Source organism: Serinus canaria, chromosome 1A, assembly GCF_022539315.1.
Source record: "Serinus canaria isolate serCan28SL12 chromosome 1A, serCan2020, whole genome shotgun sequence".
Classification (NCBI taxonomy): domain Eukaryota; kingdom Metazoa; phylum Chordata; class Aves; order Passeriformes; family Fringillidae; genus Serinus; species Serinus canaria.
In genome coordinates, this window is record NC_066314.1 from 65,308,785 (window position 1) to 65,326,660 (window position 17,876).

The 17,876-nt window shown below is 38.4% G+C and overlaps 1 long non-coding RNA gene across 1 annotated transcript; it reads left to right on the forward strand.

Moving 5' to 3' along the window:
* The first annotated feature begins 4,571 nt into the window (after positions 1-4,571).
* LOC127061205 (uncharacterized) lies at positions 4,572-13,852 on the forward strand. Its single transcript, XR_007780656.1, has 3 exons — positions 4,572-5,084; positions 11,298-11,352; positions 13,742-13,852. It is a non-coding gene; the product is annotated as an uncharacterized LOC127061205 (long non-coding RNA).
* The last annotated feature ends 4,024 nt before the right edge of the window (positions 13,853-17,876 follow it).

A 17,876-nucleotide genomic window follows, 5' to 3' on the forward strand; every position in this document is an offset into this window, starting at 1 on the left:
TTATGTTTGTGCCGTTGCATAGAAGGTTTCTTAGGAATTCTTACCAAGTGTTTTCACTGGAAACGTGGCTGTTCTGTTATATAAGGACTCCTGATCCACACTAAGCAAAAGAACTTGATTTGAAATATTCAGCTCTGCATGGTAATATGGGGTCAGCACCTATTTCTGTTGGCAGGCACCAGATGACAAACTCAGTGTTGATCCAGGGTTAGAGTTTTGTTAGAAGTTTTCCTTTTGTCATTGTCTCTGGTTTGCAGTATTTACCTATCAACTGTTAAAAACCCAACTGCCTCAAAATAACTATATTTAAAAGGCTTTGTTTCCCTGGCTTTTTGTGTCTTGCCCAAAAATTTAATAAAAGAGAGGATTAATATTTCCCAGCAGGGAATTGGATTTGCTAAAATGTCACCACCAATCTCTTAATTAGCCCCTCAAAATACCATGTTGTCTCTTGGTACTCAGTGGGAAAGAATATGAGTTGAAATAAAATGGAGTTTTTTTCTTAAATAACAAAATCAAATATACCCTAAACAAAAAAAAAATCACAATTGCAAAGTCAGAGGTCATGTGGGTGATCTTTTACACAAGCTGCACTTAGAAATATCAACTGACTTAGAAATTTAGTAGTTGATGGAAATAACTGTAAATGCAATTCTTAAAAAAGGATTAAAGCTTGCATTAAAAATAAACTTTTTGATTAATATGAGTAAAAAAGGGAAAAATTTCTCCTAGTGGTCTATAAGATGTGTTGACACCAGTTGTTAATCTATTAATTTATGTAAAGATAGGCCTGAAACCTCTTTCCTGTATTTTGAATTTATTTTTTCCAATTCTGCTAAAACCAAGATGCCTCAAACAGAGCTGTTCCCCCCAGTGAGGAGGATGTTGGAAAATGTATCAGAATTTTTAATACTCATGGAAGGAATGAGCACAACTCCCAATTTTTAATACTCATGGAAGGAATGAGCACAACTGTCATTTTTGTTGTCTCTTAATAGGATTGTCCTTGCCATAAACTGTTTCTGATGTGTTGTGCTCATCTCCAGCACAATGACCAAAGGTGGCTGTCTAATGTAATTAGAAAATTTATAGAGGATTTACAGGTATCATGCATAAGGAAAGTTCATCTCCAGGCATCAAAGAGGTCTGGAAGACATAACACCCATTTCCCTGAGGAGACAGATCTCCACAATATCTTATAGAGGGTCAGTTCAGTAGAGGATCTATGTGAATTATTAATGGTTTCTTCCCTAAAATATTCTAAAAATGAAAATTTCATATTCATTTGAAAAGTTTTTCTTGGCAAAGGCAAAAATTACAAATTGAGGACAAGTTGACAAGCTTTGTCCAAAATTAAACTAGATTTTTCCTTTTTTTCTTTTTTTTTGTTTGGGTTTTTTTTTTTGGGGGGTGGGGATGTTTTAATTCTTTTAGAAAATTGGGAAAAGGAAAGGAAAATGTAGCATTTTTCTGCATTCTTCCCTAGATTGAGGAGGGGGTAAAATTTCAATAAAACATTGGTCAACTAATATATAATCACTAAACAGAGATCACAGATTTGTCCAAAAAAACCACAGTTCCAAGTTAAAATTCCAAGTCAAGGATATATCTGTTCAGTTTGGTTTCTGCTAGCTCAGTCAGAAAAATGTCTCTGAAAAGAGATTTCTTTGATGCCATTTTAAAGATTCTTATGTACATTATCAGAACTCGACTTTATCATCATTGTAATAGTAATTACTCACTACATAGTGGGGTCATTAGCCCTAATTCATATTTACAAATACACCAAATACTAATTCATATTTACAAATACACCAAATACACATACAAGTACAGTTTTAAGGTGAACCTTGTTCTGAAAAAGTGGAGTATTTAGTCATGGTAATGTGTCTCAGCAGTCCAAAAGTGCTTATGATACCATTCCACTCAGTCTCTAGTTGCAAAATAGGTCAGGACTGTCAGTTTCTCTCATTCTCTGACTATAATGTAAATTCTGCTCTCCCAGACTTTAGGCAGAAGATTTGTTTGTACCAAGCTTTCAGCTCTTTCCAGCAAATTTTAAAAACACTAATTACTATTTTTCGCATCCAAGCTTTTCCTCATTGCAGAAACAGATGCCATCATTTTGCCTGTATCACCATAAACTTCTAGGAAGCCATCAGGTTTATTAGCATTTTTTTCAGAAAACTATTTCTTCATTAATATCAGGTCATGTTGTAATCTACAGCTGATATTTGGTAGAAATACAGCGCCTGATTCTCCCACAGTGCCCCTATGGGCACATTACAAGAGCCTCTGTGAAGTGGAGCTTCATTTATTTCTGCCTTTCAGTGGCCAGATGGCCAGAATGTTTGTGTGGGTTTTTTTTATTGTTTTTGTTGTTTTCCATCATCTCCTTTGGAAATGTAAGAATTGTTATTCTAAGCCTATAGTCTTTTGAGAAAACTGAAATTCTATCTGCTATTGACTGAAGGAAGCTGGGGGGGAAATCAACAGAAACCACCATTTTCTAGGCAGCATTTGCTGCCAGTTCTGAGCCACAAAACTCAAGCCACTGTGCAGAGGTGCTCTGGATAGCTGGTGATTTAACCTGGTGACCAAGGCAGATGAACTTTTCAATATGAATCTTCATTTGTTTCTGTGATTTTTATTGTATTCTAGTTACTAACCACAGAACTTATAAATGTTTCTTTTTTGAAATGACGTTAAGCAGACTTAATATATTCATTAAGTTGAAGGCATGCTAAATCAAGGGTAAACTCCTCAATACACCAAAATATCTTAGCTGGCATGGTCCAAACTTCCAGAAGCATCAAATACTCTGAAATCAGTTGAGTAAAAGTTGTTGAACTATTATGTCTTTTATTAAACAGGGATGTATGTTTGGATATATTCATAAAACTCTGAGGTGGAAGAAGGGCAAGGATTCCTTTCGTCGCTCCAGTTCCCTATGAATATCCATCATAATGGCATTTTATATATCATAGCTGGTCCTGTCCCTAACCCAGCTTTTCCTTAGCCACTCCTTTCCTAACTTCCTTTGGCTACAGCAATCTCTAAGTCTGACCACTGCTAGCCTCACACCCCAAGTAAACAGGTTTGGCAGATCTTGTATCCTCTCCATTATTTCCAAGAACTCTAAACCTTTAACATAGTTAACAGTCTAACTGCCTGTTTTCTTTTTCAGCTCTCTCATATTCTGCACAATTGTTCCTTGCCACCAACTTGGCTTTCCCTAGCAAGATTCCTGGTGAATCCAGGCTGTACAAATATTCACTGATGGGAGAGGTCCAGGCATAACATGTTACATTTGAAAAAGGTATGTTTGTGCTGTTGATTTGTTTTATCATGTACCTATATGAAGGCAGGAATTTCAGTACATGTAAATGCATCACACTCTGTATAACTTGCCCGGATTTGGTTTCAATGGATAATGTCTTTTTGGCTTTGTCATTTTTAAGGAAGGAAACTCAGAGGAAGATGTCTCATTTACCAAATGGGGGAAATTTTATAGGTTGTTTGTTGGGTATTGTTGGTTTGTTGGTGTTTTAAAAGTAAGTTAATTTTATTCATAAGCTTGTAATAGAAATACTTTCTAATAATTTTCAAAAGTACAGAAAATGTTTTAAAATATTTTTATCCATGCTTGGGAAGCTTGCTCCTCTAGCATCATTATTGAGATACAGTCCTGTTTTACAGTTTGTTTATTATGATATACTATGAGATCAGTGAATAGGCAGAAGAGCAGAGCAACAGATTAATAAAGGAAGAGGACTTCTAATGTACTTCAGCCTAGGAAGATATTAAACTTTTACAACACTCTGCAGGTGTCATGGTACTGAAGATATGTGCTGGGTGTTTGTTAAATCCCTGTGTGTGTTTGGGATACCCATATGATACCCATATGATCTCTCTCTCTCTCATATCATACCCATATGATAAATATTGGAAAAAACTTTCACCTGTGGAACTGGAAGTCCCATTTTTTTGAAAAATACTTTTTTAAAATTTTTTTCCCTGAGAGAACAAGAGAAAACGTGTCTCTTTAGTCATAAAGTAAATCAATCATTTTGTGCTTAAATTGGTGCACTTCCTGGAGAGCAACTTGACACACAATTAGGGGTAAATCTTATATTGATGAGAGGCTGTTCCTCACCCCTGCACTATTCATTGTTCAAAGTGCTCCTCATTTACATTCGAGGATCTTGCAGTCTCACACAATCCTCCTTTAAAAGAAATCACTGATAAAACTGATAGATCTTCCTGGTATCTCTCTGAGTTGAATTGAATCTCCAAAAAAACCTGCAAAATATCCTTATTATGTTTGTTGTTGTCAAATGTAGCTGATGGGTGGGTGTGATTTTAAGGAGATGTTGTTAAGATGGGATGGGGAAAATTTGAAAGGAGCATTAAGGAGGTCTTTCTAAATTTGTGGGAACTTAGAACAACATTTTAAACTTAAAACAAGTATAGGTGTTTCTTTGTGAGGTTTTCAATGACTCAGAAATGGGGTTTCACTGTTTATCTCCCCACAGCTAGGGTAATTTTCTTTCCATGCTTCTTTCAGGCTGAGGAGGCAAGGAGTTCAGAAAGGAAGTTTTTAGCAGAAGTTACTATTGTCAGCTGCACCCTCTGTAACACCAGTTTTCCCTTCAGTCTCTTCAGCCAAGTCATGGTTTAACCCCGTGGTGCATCACATAGATCATTGGGAAGCAGACTGAAAACTTCTATTTAAAAAAATCCCCAAACAACCAACACGAGAAAATACAAAATATTGATCATAAATTAATGAGAAAATATAATTCATCTGATTTTCCTCTGATAGGGTTCTCTTCTGTGGACTTCTTCAAGAAAGCATTCAACCACTTGTCTGTGTGCAGCTAACACTGTAAGCCTTGTTGAATAAAAAAAGCTGAGTTTTATAAACACTTCAACTGGTACTGCTGCCAGAAGAGAAAAGGTAGTTCTACCGCCTATTCCCAGTTCAAGCTGTTGTTTCCTCTGTGTTGACAAATGTTTGTTGCTGCTGACATTGGAGAACTGGTTTGGATTAATACTAACTTGTCTATTTCTTTGCCTCTCAGGTGAGTTTCCTGATTTGGCTGCAGAAACAATTCTGCTGGTTCAGGGGGGTGGTGTCACAAAGCCTGGGATAGAGCTCTAAATTGAAGCTATTTTTGTTTAGACCACCCTGATTAGTAATATAAGAATATGAATTATGAATCCACAGATTTCAGCTGGACAAGTAACAGAGGGTATGTGTAAATTAATTATGGAGCTGGATGCTGTCTACAACACATGCAATGTTTGTGTGCATTATTTCAGAAGATGTCTTTAATTCTGATTTGTGGAGAGAAGTGGATTAAGGAAGTGGATTACGGAAATTCATGAATTAAGGAATGGAGAATTTTAAAATTCCCTCAGTGTTACTAAAATCCTTTTATTCCAGTTTTCTTTGTGCTGCTGAAGGAAGAGCATGCAGAATGCATCATGTAAAATAATCCACACAGTATACGAAAATACTTTAGTGAAAAAAGCCAAGCAAAGTCAGGAGATTGTATAGATTTCAGTATGACATGACTGCAAGCAGGAGTAGCTTATGCTACCTGTCTTATCCCTGTGTCTAGACAGGCTGTCCCTGCCCCCCCCAGACCCCAGTCACTGGCAGGTGCAGTGTGTCCCACTGGGCACCTCTCAGCACCCAGGACATGTCTCCAGAGCTGAGACAAGTGAGCCAAGGACAAAAAACATGAACTCATTAGGAAAAGTGGGAGCAAGGCAGCATTTTGTTAAGATTTGGAAAGATTATAATGAAGCAAGGAATAAATGCTTCCACAGTAAAGCTCAACACAAGGCAAACCTTCGTGGCTGCAGCAGTGAGGTGACATGGCTGTGACCATGACCCTGACAGGAAAAAGAACTGGAGAGCAGCTCGTGGCACTCATTGATACCAGGCTCCCAAGATGTGAGAGGGCAGCAGGGAACTTGGTTGTTGAAATCTTCGCTGCCTTCCTTGTGGCACTTGGGGATGGATGTAAAGGTCCCAGGGCTTGTCAGTGGCTGCTGATATGAAGGGGATGTAAAGTTATGTGACATGTGAACACTACAGAAATACTTTGAATTACATTGTAAGAATACAGATCATGTTGTGAGGGAGATACAGAAAGAATTGCAAAGGTGAATGTCTGGTTAAGTTTTTCTAACTGGATCCATTTTCAAAGCAAACAGAATAGATGTTTAATATTTATTTAGCTGCAGTTCTTAAAAACCTCCAGGCTGTCTCACGTTTCCTGCTTTAGAGAGACTGGAAGATATTGAACTGCGTTGTCAGTATTTTTTACACCTTCCTATGCTCAGGACAAGTGTCCTTGAAAGGGCAGCAGCTTTGGATTAGCTGGTTGTCATGTAGACAAGGATGTTTTCAAAATAAAGGCACACAATCCATTTGTAAATCTTCCAGAATATATGAAAGTCTAATCAGACTGACTCAGACAGCCAAACTGCGGTGTATCTCATTTGAATTCTCTCTTCCCCCAGGCCTTGTCTACAAGAAATATGCACATATTGTACTGGAAGTAGAAAGCATGAATGATAACAATACTCAGTCCTGCTGCAGTCCCGAATGTATTTTAGTTTTGAACGCATCTAAGCATTTCCCTTTTTCATATACTGGCTGTAGCTGCACCAGCATTATAAAATACCTACTTTTTGTCACCAATAGTGTAGTCCAGGAGCAACACAACCTTGCACTGCCCCACTTTCTCTTACTGTTAGCACTTGATGGTATTTTCTGCAGTAAGTTACGTGGTTATTGATTTGGTAGACAAACAGGAATCCTGCACAACCTCCTCCTTGAACGAGTGCATCCCTGCTTTTAAGTATAGACTTTCTGGTTGTTTGGGATTTGTAAATCTTCTCTTCATTCCGAGTGTTCTTCTGTTTTCTTCAAATGATCATTTACTAGCTATTAAGTATACTGAGCTGCTGGCTGGTTTTGATTTTCAGTGTTACCTTTTATGTATATAAATACAATATTCATATATATACACTATATATGTACAATACAATGTTCATATATGTATTCATACATATATGTAAACATGATACTTCTCCCATCACTGGAATTTCTTCAAGGTTGTTGCTCTCACAGCTCCTATTTGAAATGTCTTTCTTCTCAATAACAGGCTTTTGAGGGAAAACATTGCTGCATATGTAAGCAGCAAGTTCAGTGTTTCTCAGCAGTGCAGGTAAAATCAAGTTCTGCCACCCTTAGGGTAAGGAGCAAAGTTGCCTGTGTGCCATTGCTGGCAGCAGCAAAGGTCATTCTATGGTCACAACTTGGTGGGAATAATAGTGATGCCATTTGGGTTTTGCCTTTTTTTCTTTTATATGTTCTCTGTAGTCTTTACACAATATATATTGTGTAAAATATTCAAATTATATATTTATATATACAAAATACACAAATATACAGTTATATATTTGTAGCTCTGTAGCCTATTGTATTAGTTGCTAGTTTTCCCAATGCTTTCCCTTGGCCTTTCCCTAGGCAGAAAGACCTGGACAATTGTAACATCTGTGGGTTCCACTGCTGCACTATTAGGCTCTCCCTCTTTGAGGCAGGGGGAGGGCTTCTCACCAGCTGGGGAAATGTACTCCTCCAGCATCTGGTCCACCTCCTTCACCAGAACCACCACCCCATCTGGGGAATTCATATCTGAGCTGGGCTCTGGGACAGCAGCATCCCTAGGCTCTGGGGCAGTGTCAGGTTCTGTGGTAGCATCCCTGGTCTCTGGGTTAGGTGTCAGGGTGGTTATCCGAGTTAATCTTTCCTTATCTCTGAATTTTAAATAGAACAGGCCTATTAACAACACCAACCATTGTATGATATCATCAGTATTTAGAGTGGATCTGAACCCTTCAAAAACTGGTGGGGCAGACCCAAAGAGATGGTTAAAGTCTTGGGAGAAAATTTTCCTCAGTGTCATTTCCTCACAGCAGGTGCCATTATTAAAGTAACCTCAAAAACATACAGTTAGTGTGTGATAGCTCTGAATCCATGTGCCTGCTTTCCAGAGGTAGTTAAATATCCATGAATTCCTCATGTTATTAACCCATAAAGCAAACTGGAAAACAGCCAGAGTGGCCTTGGTTATAGGACCCATGTTTAGATAAGGGCCTGGAAATGGGAGAAATATAGCCACGAGAATGTGCCACCCAAACTAGGGTAAGCTGGACCACATGGTGACACTTAATGAGGTTTCTATATCAGAACACAAAACTTAGATTACTCAAGAACTGTTACTCCCTTTTTGTTTCTATGCCCTTCAGCCCCACACTGAGTGCCAAAATCTGTCTTGGTTTGAAAAGCCAGGTGTCTGCTAAGGAAGGCAGAAGCCTCCCCTGAAATGGAAAATGTAAACCCCTCCCACCAAATTATTATAATTTTGAAATTAAAAGGCTCTCAGGCAAATATAGGAGAATAGGAATAACAGTTATTTACCAGGAAAACAAAAAATACAAATGTAATAGTACAAACATCAACCAAAAAAACCTAAAAACCCACTGACAGAGTCAGAATAGGCTGTGACACCCTGTGGGTCAGGGTGGTGGCAGCAGTCCCATTAAATGGTGGCTGCAGCCCTCCTGCAGTGACAGCTGTGGTTCTGTTGGAGCAGGGATCCTGGAGAAGGGTGGAGTTTTCCTCTGAAGGTCCAGTGGTGGTGTAGATGGGCCTGGTCTTCCTCTGGGAATCCAGCGGGAAAGAAAGCTGCTCCTCTGGGAATCCAGTGGAAAAAGGCTGTCCTGGTGTCCCAAAATCTCAGCTTATATCCAGAACAGAATGCTTGGCTCCTCCTTCTGGGCAGAGCATCTCACAGTGGGATGATGTAATTTTTCATCAGTCATGCAGTGACACTCAATTGCCCTTTAACAACAGATATGTCCTGGAGGGAGGAATAGTTTGTGGAAGAGTTAAAGAAAACTGCCCAATTAACAGAGGACAACTGCCACATCTCTAACAGATGGCAAATAGAATACAGACATTACCTTGCAATCTAGGACATTAGACAAGGTCTGCTGCAAAATCTGGCACCTGTTTCTCTATCCATCCTCCACACAGGTGAGGCCGCTGCTGTGGCTCTGTAGATAGAACGTGATTCCACTGCCTTTACCCAGGAGATGAGAGATGCTCTTCTGGCAGCCAAACTGGCAGGAGAGTCAGCACAGTGCCTATAACTAATAACTGTTAGAAATAAGACAAGTTATAAACTTCAGAATTCTTTACAAAAGGAGAACAAAGTTATATTTAGAAAATAACTTTGAAATAAATGTTAAAATGAGGATTCTAAGGAGATAAACATTTAAGGGTGCTACATTTGATGTCTGAATTATTTGTAACTGCTGTTTGCTTTTGTCACAACCAAGTATTTCAGGAAAATGGTATTCATAGCTATTGTACAAGATATTTTCTAAGTCCTTGTGATCCAAGTATTAAAAAAATGTCAGGAAACATTGTGATTTCCTCTCATCTTTTACTTTATTTTTCATAATCCAAGATAATAAAGCCCTCATTTCACATCTAGAAATACTTGAAATAATACGCTTTACAGGTAGGAAAAAGACTTAGCAGCAGTTAAGCTATTATTTTCACTAAGCCAAATAGCAGGCTTTAATAAAAAGCCTCTTCTTAGCTGTGTTGTCCATTATTAACATTACATCAGTCCTGTAATATTCTTATTTTGAAGGACTCTTGATGGTGCTTTTTTCCTCATGAGAGTGGTGATCTGTGTGTTAGTAGCTGGTCCTGATGATGTGCCAGTTGTGCCTTTCCATGGAAAGCCTGATTTCCCCAACCAGCCTCTGACAGCTGATGCACTTGGGTCAGTCTTGCCTATACAAAGTACATGGCAACTTAAATAATCTTGCTAAAAATATTGTGTGCAGTGACCTGGGATTGCAAGTGCTTTGGGTTTTTGGAGTATTTGTAAAGATAAAAGGAGAGTTTAATACTAAGTGAAGGGATCATTAGTGCTGGGGCAGTTGTCTGTATTAACCACAGCTGAAATATACACTGAATATTTTTAATGCAAAACTTTCATTTTGCTTGACATTGCTGTCTCCACACATCCTTGGGGTTGAGCACTGCATGTTAAAGTGTAGAGCCTGCTGATTCCCATCCTCTCTGAGTTCTTTGATCCAGAAACCTGCCAGAGTTTGTTCTGGAGTGCCCAGTAGCTTTCTTAAACCAATTTATTTAATCTTTGTAGCCAGAAGAGAACAGAACACAAGAGAATGATGTTTTAATGCAGTAGGAGAGCTACATGCCTGTCTTCTTACCCTAAGACCTCTGCCCTGTGGTGCAAAGTAACAGAATTTTTGCTTCAGATTCCACAGTAGAATCATTGTGCTTTATTCTCTGTGGAATTTCTTTAGGGAGATTATTTTAGTCTGACTTCAGATTGTAACTGTTGCCATTCTTTTGGATCAGTTTGCTCCCAGACTGGCAAATTCAACTGTGTTAACATTGCTTGTAGTCGGTCATAGGCTAGAGATTATTACAAATATTACTTGAGTGTTAGGGCTTGATCTTATTTCAGTAGTTACTGCTTTCTCCCTGAGAGTTATTTCCAGCTAGATCCTTCTCCAGACCTCGCCAAGACTGCAGTCTCAGAACTGTTGAAGTGGCAATAACCTCTCAAACTGATGAAGACAGTGTTGGGAGGAGTACAGAACAGTTTGACCAGGAGTGAATACTAATCTCCTAGTCATCAAATATTCTGTTTCCAGGAAAGAAATGTATTTAGTTACACCCTGAAAGCAGCATCATCCAAGGGAAGTGTAAAGATCTTTCATTGACCCATCCAGAGTGGTGGTGGGGAAGAGCCAGTTGATGTTTTGTCATGGTTTTTCTGTGTGAATTAGTTTTTTGCCTTATACCTTTTGTAATTAATATTGTTGCTGTTGCAGTTCATTTTCTTGTCTCATTTCTGCTTCCAGTAAATTGTGCTTATCTCAACACGTAATTTTTACTTTTTTGTGCCTGCAATTCTCAATGCCATCCCCAGAGTGGGAAGAGGGAGGGGAAGGATGGGGCGAGCAAGCAGTGTCTGGTTCAGGAGAGTCTCGAGGAGGGGGCATGCAAAACTGGGGAGTGCCATTCCTAAACCAGGACATATATAAAATGTATATTGTGATACTATAAAATACAGTATCACAATAAATGATTAATTAAAAATTACAGCCTATGCAAAGTGCAAAGTTATTGACTAACCTCGTCCGTACTCTCTTACATGTAGTCAAGTGCCACTGAGAAAGGACTACTCAGAGTTTTGATAAACATCCTGTCTCAAGGTGAGAGATTTCTTACAGAATTCTGTTTATGACTTTTTTTCCCTTGAGGAAATATCTATCCCACAATAAACTGCGGGAAAATGTTACATTTTTTTGGCAGTTGTGAAATTTTCAGTGTCACCGGTGGTGTTACCTCATCAGTCCACAAACAGGTCTGAAAGCAACAGGGAGTTTTGTATATGGAGCATGTTTCCTACTAATGCAGATTTCAGTAGTTGAATTGCAAGAAGAATTTCCATAGTAAGAGTTTTATGAGTCAAACTGGAACACCACTAAGCTACATGACTGGAAGAATTTTTTTGTCCTTATGGAGTAACATACCTATTAAGGAAAATGGACCCAGGTCTTGGGTCTGAAGCAGAGAACAAAAAACACTGATTACAACTTTTCAGCCCTCTTCTTAGAGGCCAAAACTCTTAAGTGGACAGGCTCATGTCTTCATCACTTGCTATGTATGTAGAGTGGCCATTTCTGCTGGCTTTTGGCTAGTTTAAGGGGCATGTTCCAGTACACAAGGTATTGAGCTGGGTCTCGGCCGTTTCATCATCTGAATTTTTTTTCTGCTAGGAAATAAAGGATAAGGTGGTCATCTATGTACCTATACAGAGATTAAGTGATGATATAATCATGACATGAAATGTATGAAAAGCTGTTTTCTTTCTATTTTTCCTATCCTGAAATGTTTAAAGACAAGATTTTCAGTATATGATTGCCAATTTTCTGGGTACTACTTTGATAGAAGTTATCTGCAGCCTAGCTCACAGCTGAGTCCTTTGCCCATAAAGTGAAGAGATTTATGGATCACATTATGTTGCCTCTTAGTAGAGCAAAGTTATTTTCCCTTGTCTGAAAACCAAGTACATTTATTTTAGAAAGCCCAGTCTCTCTCTTCATATCCTCAGTATAACTGTGCTGTAACTGCCCATGAAATAATGCAAAAAGAATTTCCCTAGTGAACTTTTAATTTCATTAATTAACCAAAGAAAAGCAAATTCACTGGTTGAAGAACAGCCATTTTCTGCAACTTTTCACACAATTGCTCTGGGAACAGATTTAAAGAATGATTCAAATATCCTATGACTCTAATTAAATTTTTTTCTATTCCTGACCAATTTTCTGTAATACTGCGTAATACTGTGATATTCATGTTACTTTGAAAGAGGTTTGGTTTATTTCTTTCAAAAAGTTGGTAAGATATTTAGAGTACATCTATTTTATGCTGTTGGCACTTGAGGGAAAGGATTTGCTATAATAAGCACCTCCCATGGCAACTTCTGTACCACAGCATGAAGTAGGTGGTTTGATTTCTGAAATGCAAACCTTGTCCTTCAAGAAGCCAGAAGCAATGCATGAAAGAGACCTTTTTCATCCTTGCACTGGAATGGTGGAAAGTTACAAGCCCATTTCTTTTAGCATTTGCAGTTCTATAATAAGGGGAAGCACCAAGAGTGGATTGCAAGCTGGAGTCTGCTGGACAGCTGTGATGCAGAAGGACAGATGTCCTTCCAGAGGACCTTCATGATCCTCTATTCAGCCAAAAATTCTCATATGGCTGAAATTTTTCTGATTCTGTTCAGCCAGAAATTCTCTTATGGGTGAGATTCTCATTTATTGTCTTCAGCCAGAATTTTTCATGAAGTTTATATGGTATCTCAACCTGTGCATTCATGGCACACATCTAATTTTCACAAGACTGGGACTCCAGGCTTTATGTGCATCATAGCTATTGTCAGTAGCAGTGTTAAAGCTCTAAATTCTATCAAACCTTTGATACAATTCTCACCATAAAAGTACAAGCTTCCAAATGCTATTCAAAAGAAATTGAAAGTGCTGTGAAACCTACAGGTTCCTCAGGCATAGCCAGGAGAGGGTTGTATGTAGTTATTTGCCAAAATAACTTGTGTTCAGCTGCATACTGAAAGACTGAAGTGGTCCTTCTGCCAAAGATGACTTGGAAGCCAGCTGATCAATAAATGGTACTCAGGTAAACACTCCTTACCTAGTAATTTATTCCTTTCAAATGCTGACAATAAGGAATGTTCTAACAATTACTCAGTGTGTAGCCTCCAGAAAAGAAAACAGTGGGCTATAAACCTAGTTGAATTTGCCTTTTACAGCTGTTTAGATGGTCTTTAAGGGAACAGCAAATTGGGTCAGGCATTGCAGTTGTTTAAAAACTATGTATGAGTAAGTATTTATTTCTGCTTGTTCTCTAAAGCCTACTGGAAAACTAGCTTGGAGTACCAGGGGTGTTAAATCATCATATCTGTTTCTAAGCAATTTACACCAATTTCTGCAAGGTTTCCTCAGTTCCTGTTTGTTTGCTTGTCTTTAATTTCAGTCCAGTTTGAGATCTGGAATTTAATTTCTGTATCTCTGTTTCCTTCAGCAAATAATGTACTGAAACCATGCTGGGAAATGTGCTGCAGTTTCATCAAAGCAATTTTCTCTGCATCTAAGCCCAGATGAACTAGAGTTTTGAAAAATACTTCTGGCAGGTAATTTACCTTTAGTATGTTAGAATTTTGTTCAAAAATATGTTATGGTACTTCTGCCTGTTTGTTACTCAAAATTGTCTGAGTCCTTTTTTCAAATTCATGTCAAATCAAGGGCCACTGGAAAGCTGGCATGCTTGATTGCCTTCTTTGATGTGTATTAAGAAGCCCAGTCTGTCTGTGTTGCATTACTTTTGCTCTCCTAGTGGACTATTGAAATTTTCATGGAAGAGTGGAAGAAAATGGGATTTCAAAGAAACAAAATTAATCCTGATTTAAATATATATTCCTGAAATATTTTTGGTATTTGTTCACAACTTGCTGATAATAAACACTACTCATACAATCACTCCTGGCAGATGAAAGATAGAAAAGGAAATTCAAAATTTTAATACAAACACATGTAAATATAAATTCAGTCTAGCCAGTGTCAGTTATTGCTTGAGAGTCTTTGTCCAGGCTGGTATGACCATGGGACTTTAGTCTTCTGATTTATTTATATAGTTATTTAAGCCTTATTTCTTTCTTTAATCAGCTGAAATTATTGTGAAGAATGTGTTACAGAAAAGTGTAGTTTCTTTTTAGTGGGCACTGATTAAAAAATAAAAGGAGTATGAATCTGGGTAAGAATATTTATTCTGAAAATCAGTATTTTGACATGGCTAATACACATTGGGAAAGATAAACTTTTAAATACACAGCATTGTAGGAGGATACAATATGGGTGGTATAGAAGGTAATCTTATCCCCCAGTGAGTTGCAGCTGGACCAATTACTAAAGATTAGAAGCAGGCCTGATCTTAACAGACCACACCTGTAGCCAATAAGAACAAGGGGTATAAAAGAGTGGATTGGTGGGCTCTGGAGTCAGATGGCTGCTGCCAGGACCAGGACCAGTTAGTGCTTAGGGGAGCTCCCTGTGAGAAACATTGAGGAAGCTCTGGTGATAGGAAATCCTTGCACTATAATGACGTTAGAACTCATGCTATCTAAGATAACACAGCAGTGAGACAGCCATTAATTTTCAGATCAATACAATTCTCAGTAATAATGTAATAATTTTTCTGGTCTTCTGCATGCTGGATGAAATGCTAGCATATGAAATAGGAAAAATTATGTGTGATGAAAGAGAACTCTGCTCCTACACTCCACCTTTTAACTTATACTAAAATATGATGAAATATTTTTGAAATCAGTAATTGTTTTGCATTCCCTCTTTTCAAATATTGACCCTATTGGTAGGGAAAGATTAACATCAGGTGTCCCTGATGCTTGAGAAACCTCTGGATGGAAAGCACTGGGTATTTGTGTTCTCTGCTGGACAGCACTGTGTGTTTGTGTCCCATTCTGTGGCACCATGGAAGGCTTGTCCTAAAAAGACAATGTCTTGTAAAGAAAAAGGCACTGTTGTGGAAAAAAAGCAAGACCAATTTCTGAGAATTAAGTAGCATATAAAAAACGCATAGCTTGGCTTAAATTTTCAGCACTGTCTTACATTCAAAAGAGCAGTTCAGAAGGGAGCCATTTCATCCTTGTTTTCTAAGTCTGAATCCCTGAAGATTGAGTAATGGGTGAGAAGAAAAACATTTTGATGGCAAGAGGTTTACAATGGGATCATTGTCAGATTGGTACCTTGAGGGCTCTACTGGGGGCTGTTGTCATGCCTGTTTCCTTTCTGCTAATGAGTGGATCCAGTCCTTGCTGAAGTAAGGAGAGATCAGTCTAGCAATCCAAGAGCTCAGAGTGGCTCATCTTTATTGTCAGCCTCCCATACTCGCTGTGACAAAGTGAAAGGCTTTGGAAAAACCAGAGTCATTCAATGTAATTGGACTAAATGGATAATAGGACACTTATTACACATTAAACTGAGTACTCTTTGCTGCCTTTTGCAAAGACTACAGCTCTTTGTCATTTGATAATAGACATTCACTTAGGAGTCTATTATTTTTTTTTGTGTGCATTGGGATTTTTAAGATATTTTACTCACATGACTATTAATGAGAATTGTGCAAGTAAACCCTGGGAATTCAGAAAAATAACACCCAAGACCTTAGTGTTTCTAGCAATCAAAAGCCTAAATAATTGAGACTCTGTAATTGGTTCTGTTATGGGACAATCTTGAATGGGGAAAAGAGCTCCAAGTATAAATAAAAGTCACCCACTTAAGAACAAATTCTACAGTCCTAGCTTTGCCTAGATAGTAACTTGCTCTTCAGACAATCTTAGTCTGTCCCGTTATCCCAACTTTTTGTGGCGTAAAAGGGAGCTCAGAATAAAGCAGTATGAACTTCCTGCTTCCCAGTCTAAAACCTTGATTTACATTTCCTGTATAGGGTTATTCTCTTGCTCTGTTGGCATCATTCAGAAATACAGTTTTCAACATGAGGAATCATGTTAAAAGGATGAATTTTTAAGTCAATGTTCAATTTCAATGATCTGAAAGTACTAGTAAGGCTGGTAATTCCACCTTTCCAGTTCAGCTCTGCATAGATTCAATAGCACTCATTTTGCAGTTTATGGGTGCTTTTTATCCTCAAAAGGCTTTTCAAATATTCAACTATATTTTCTTGTCATTTAATGCTTTGGCATAACCCAGACCTAGGTGTGAAACCATCAGAGTTCACAGCACTTATAAACCGGACTAAGCCACAAAGAGGTGATTACTTGTTAGTGTTTATCTTGTGGAGAAGTATATCAGCAGGACAATACCATTCATGTCAAAATTTACATGATGACACCAGCCTTACAGTAAAAGAATTCCGACTTCTAGTGGTTTTTTTATCCTGCCATTTCTTTTTTTAGAGGTGGAAAAACTGTGGGAGGAACATGGCTGTAAATTGCTCTAGAGTGAAAAGTGAGTGGAAGTAGGAGCAGAATTAACATTCAGTTGCCACAGCTGCCCTTCAATAAAGTATCTCACAGTCCTACAGAGTAACTTGTTTTTGGTGAACCCAGCTGGCAATTAAAATGGAAATAGTGGAGTGAAGAAGGAACTGGGGAGAAGGACAGGTAGTGCAGCTCTGCATTCTTGTTTTATTAGTATGTGGGGAAAAAAGTATTTGCCTGGTATACAGTGTGACCTGACCCTCTTTTGTCCCCTCAGTTATTGCAGTTAGCTTAAGAAATATCCTATTTGTTCCTCACGGTTTCCTTATTAATTTGCTATAGTACTTTGTGCATTTCCTTTGCCCTCATAAGAGAGCAGGGATTTTCCTGAATGGATCAGTACACATCTACTCACAGCTGCAGGGAAATTTCAGTCCTTTGGGGCCACCTGTGGCTGTGCTAACGGTAGGAACAAACCCAGGATTTGTCAAGCACTGAGTTAGTTTTTCTGTTAGTTGTTTACACCTATCTGAAATAGTCTCTGGATCTGAAAAAAAAAAAGGTTGCTTAGGAAAGCACCTCAATATACACATAATATGCCCCATTCCCATCACTTACCTTTATGTAATCAGAAACACACTCATTAATGCAAAACAGAGTTATGCCAAAGTAGAGCCAAGCTGATAGGAGAAATCAGCCTATTACATTTGGGATGTTATCTTAAAGAGAGGAGTTTGCCTAATAAAATTGCTACTGTGTAGCTGAAAATGGTGCTTTAGGCAGACTTTCAGCAAGGTAGCTGCCTGTTTGATTTCTACTTGTACTGAGATCTTCTGAATGCCTGCAATAACCCTCTCTTCATTTTTCCGTGATTGGGAACATTCTGGTTGTGTTCCACTAGATGGCTTCAGGGAAAGCAGTTTTGCAAGGAGCAGAAACATGCAGCTCTTGGTATCCAGGGAAAACATGTCTGGGATTTTTGTCTTGTCTTTATAAGTTCACTCTCTATGTGATACAGCTGAGCTAAAAGGTCATGTTCAGTGGGGCTGGAGAACTGCCTCATTGGACACTGCAGCAAATCCAACATGATGATCCATTTGATCCCAGTTTCATTCAGTGACATTGCAAGTGCCCAGACTGGAGGTTTATCCTGAGTGTTGTGGCATTGGACTTTATCATGGGCCCCTGTAACATGCAGATATC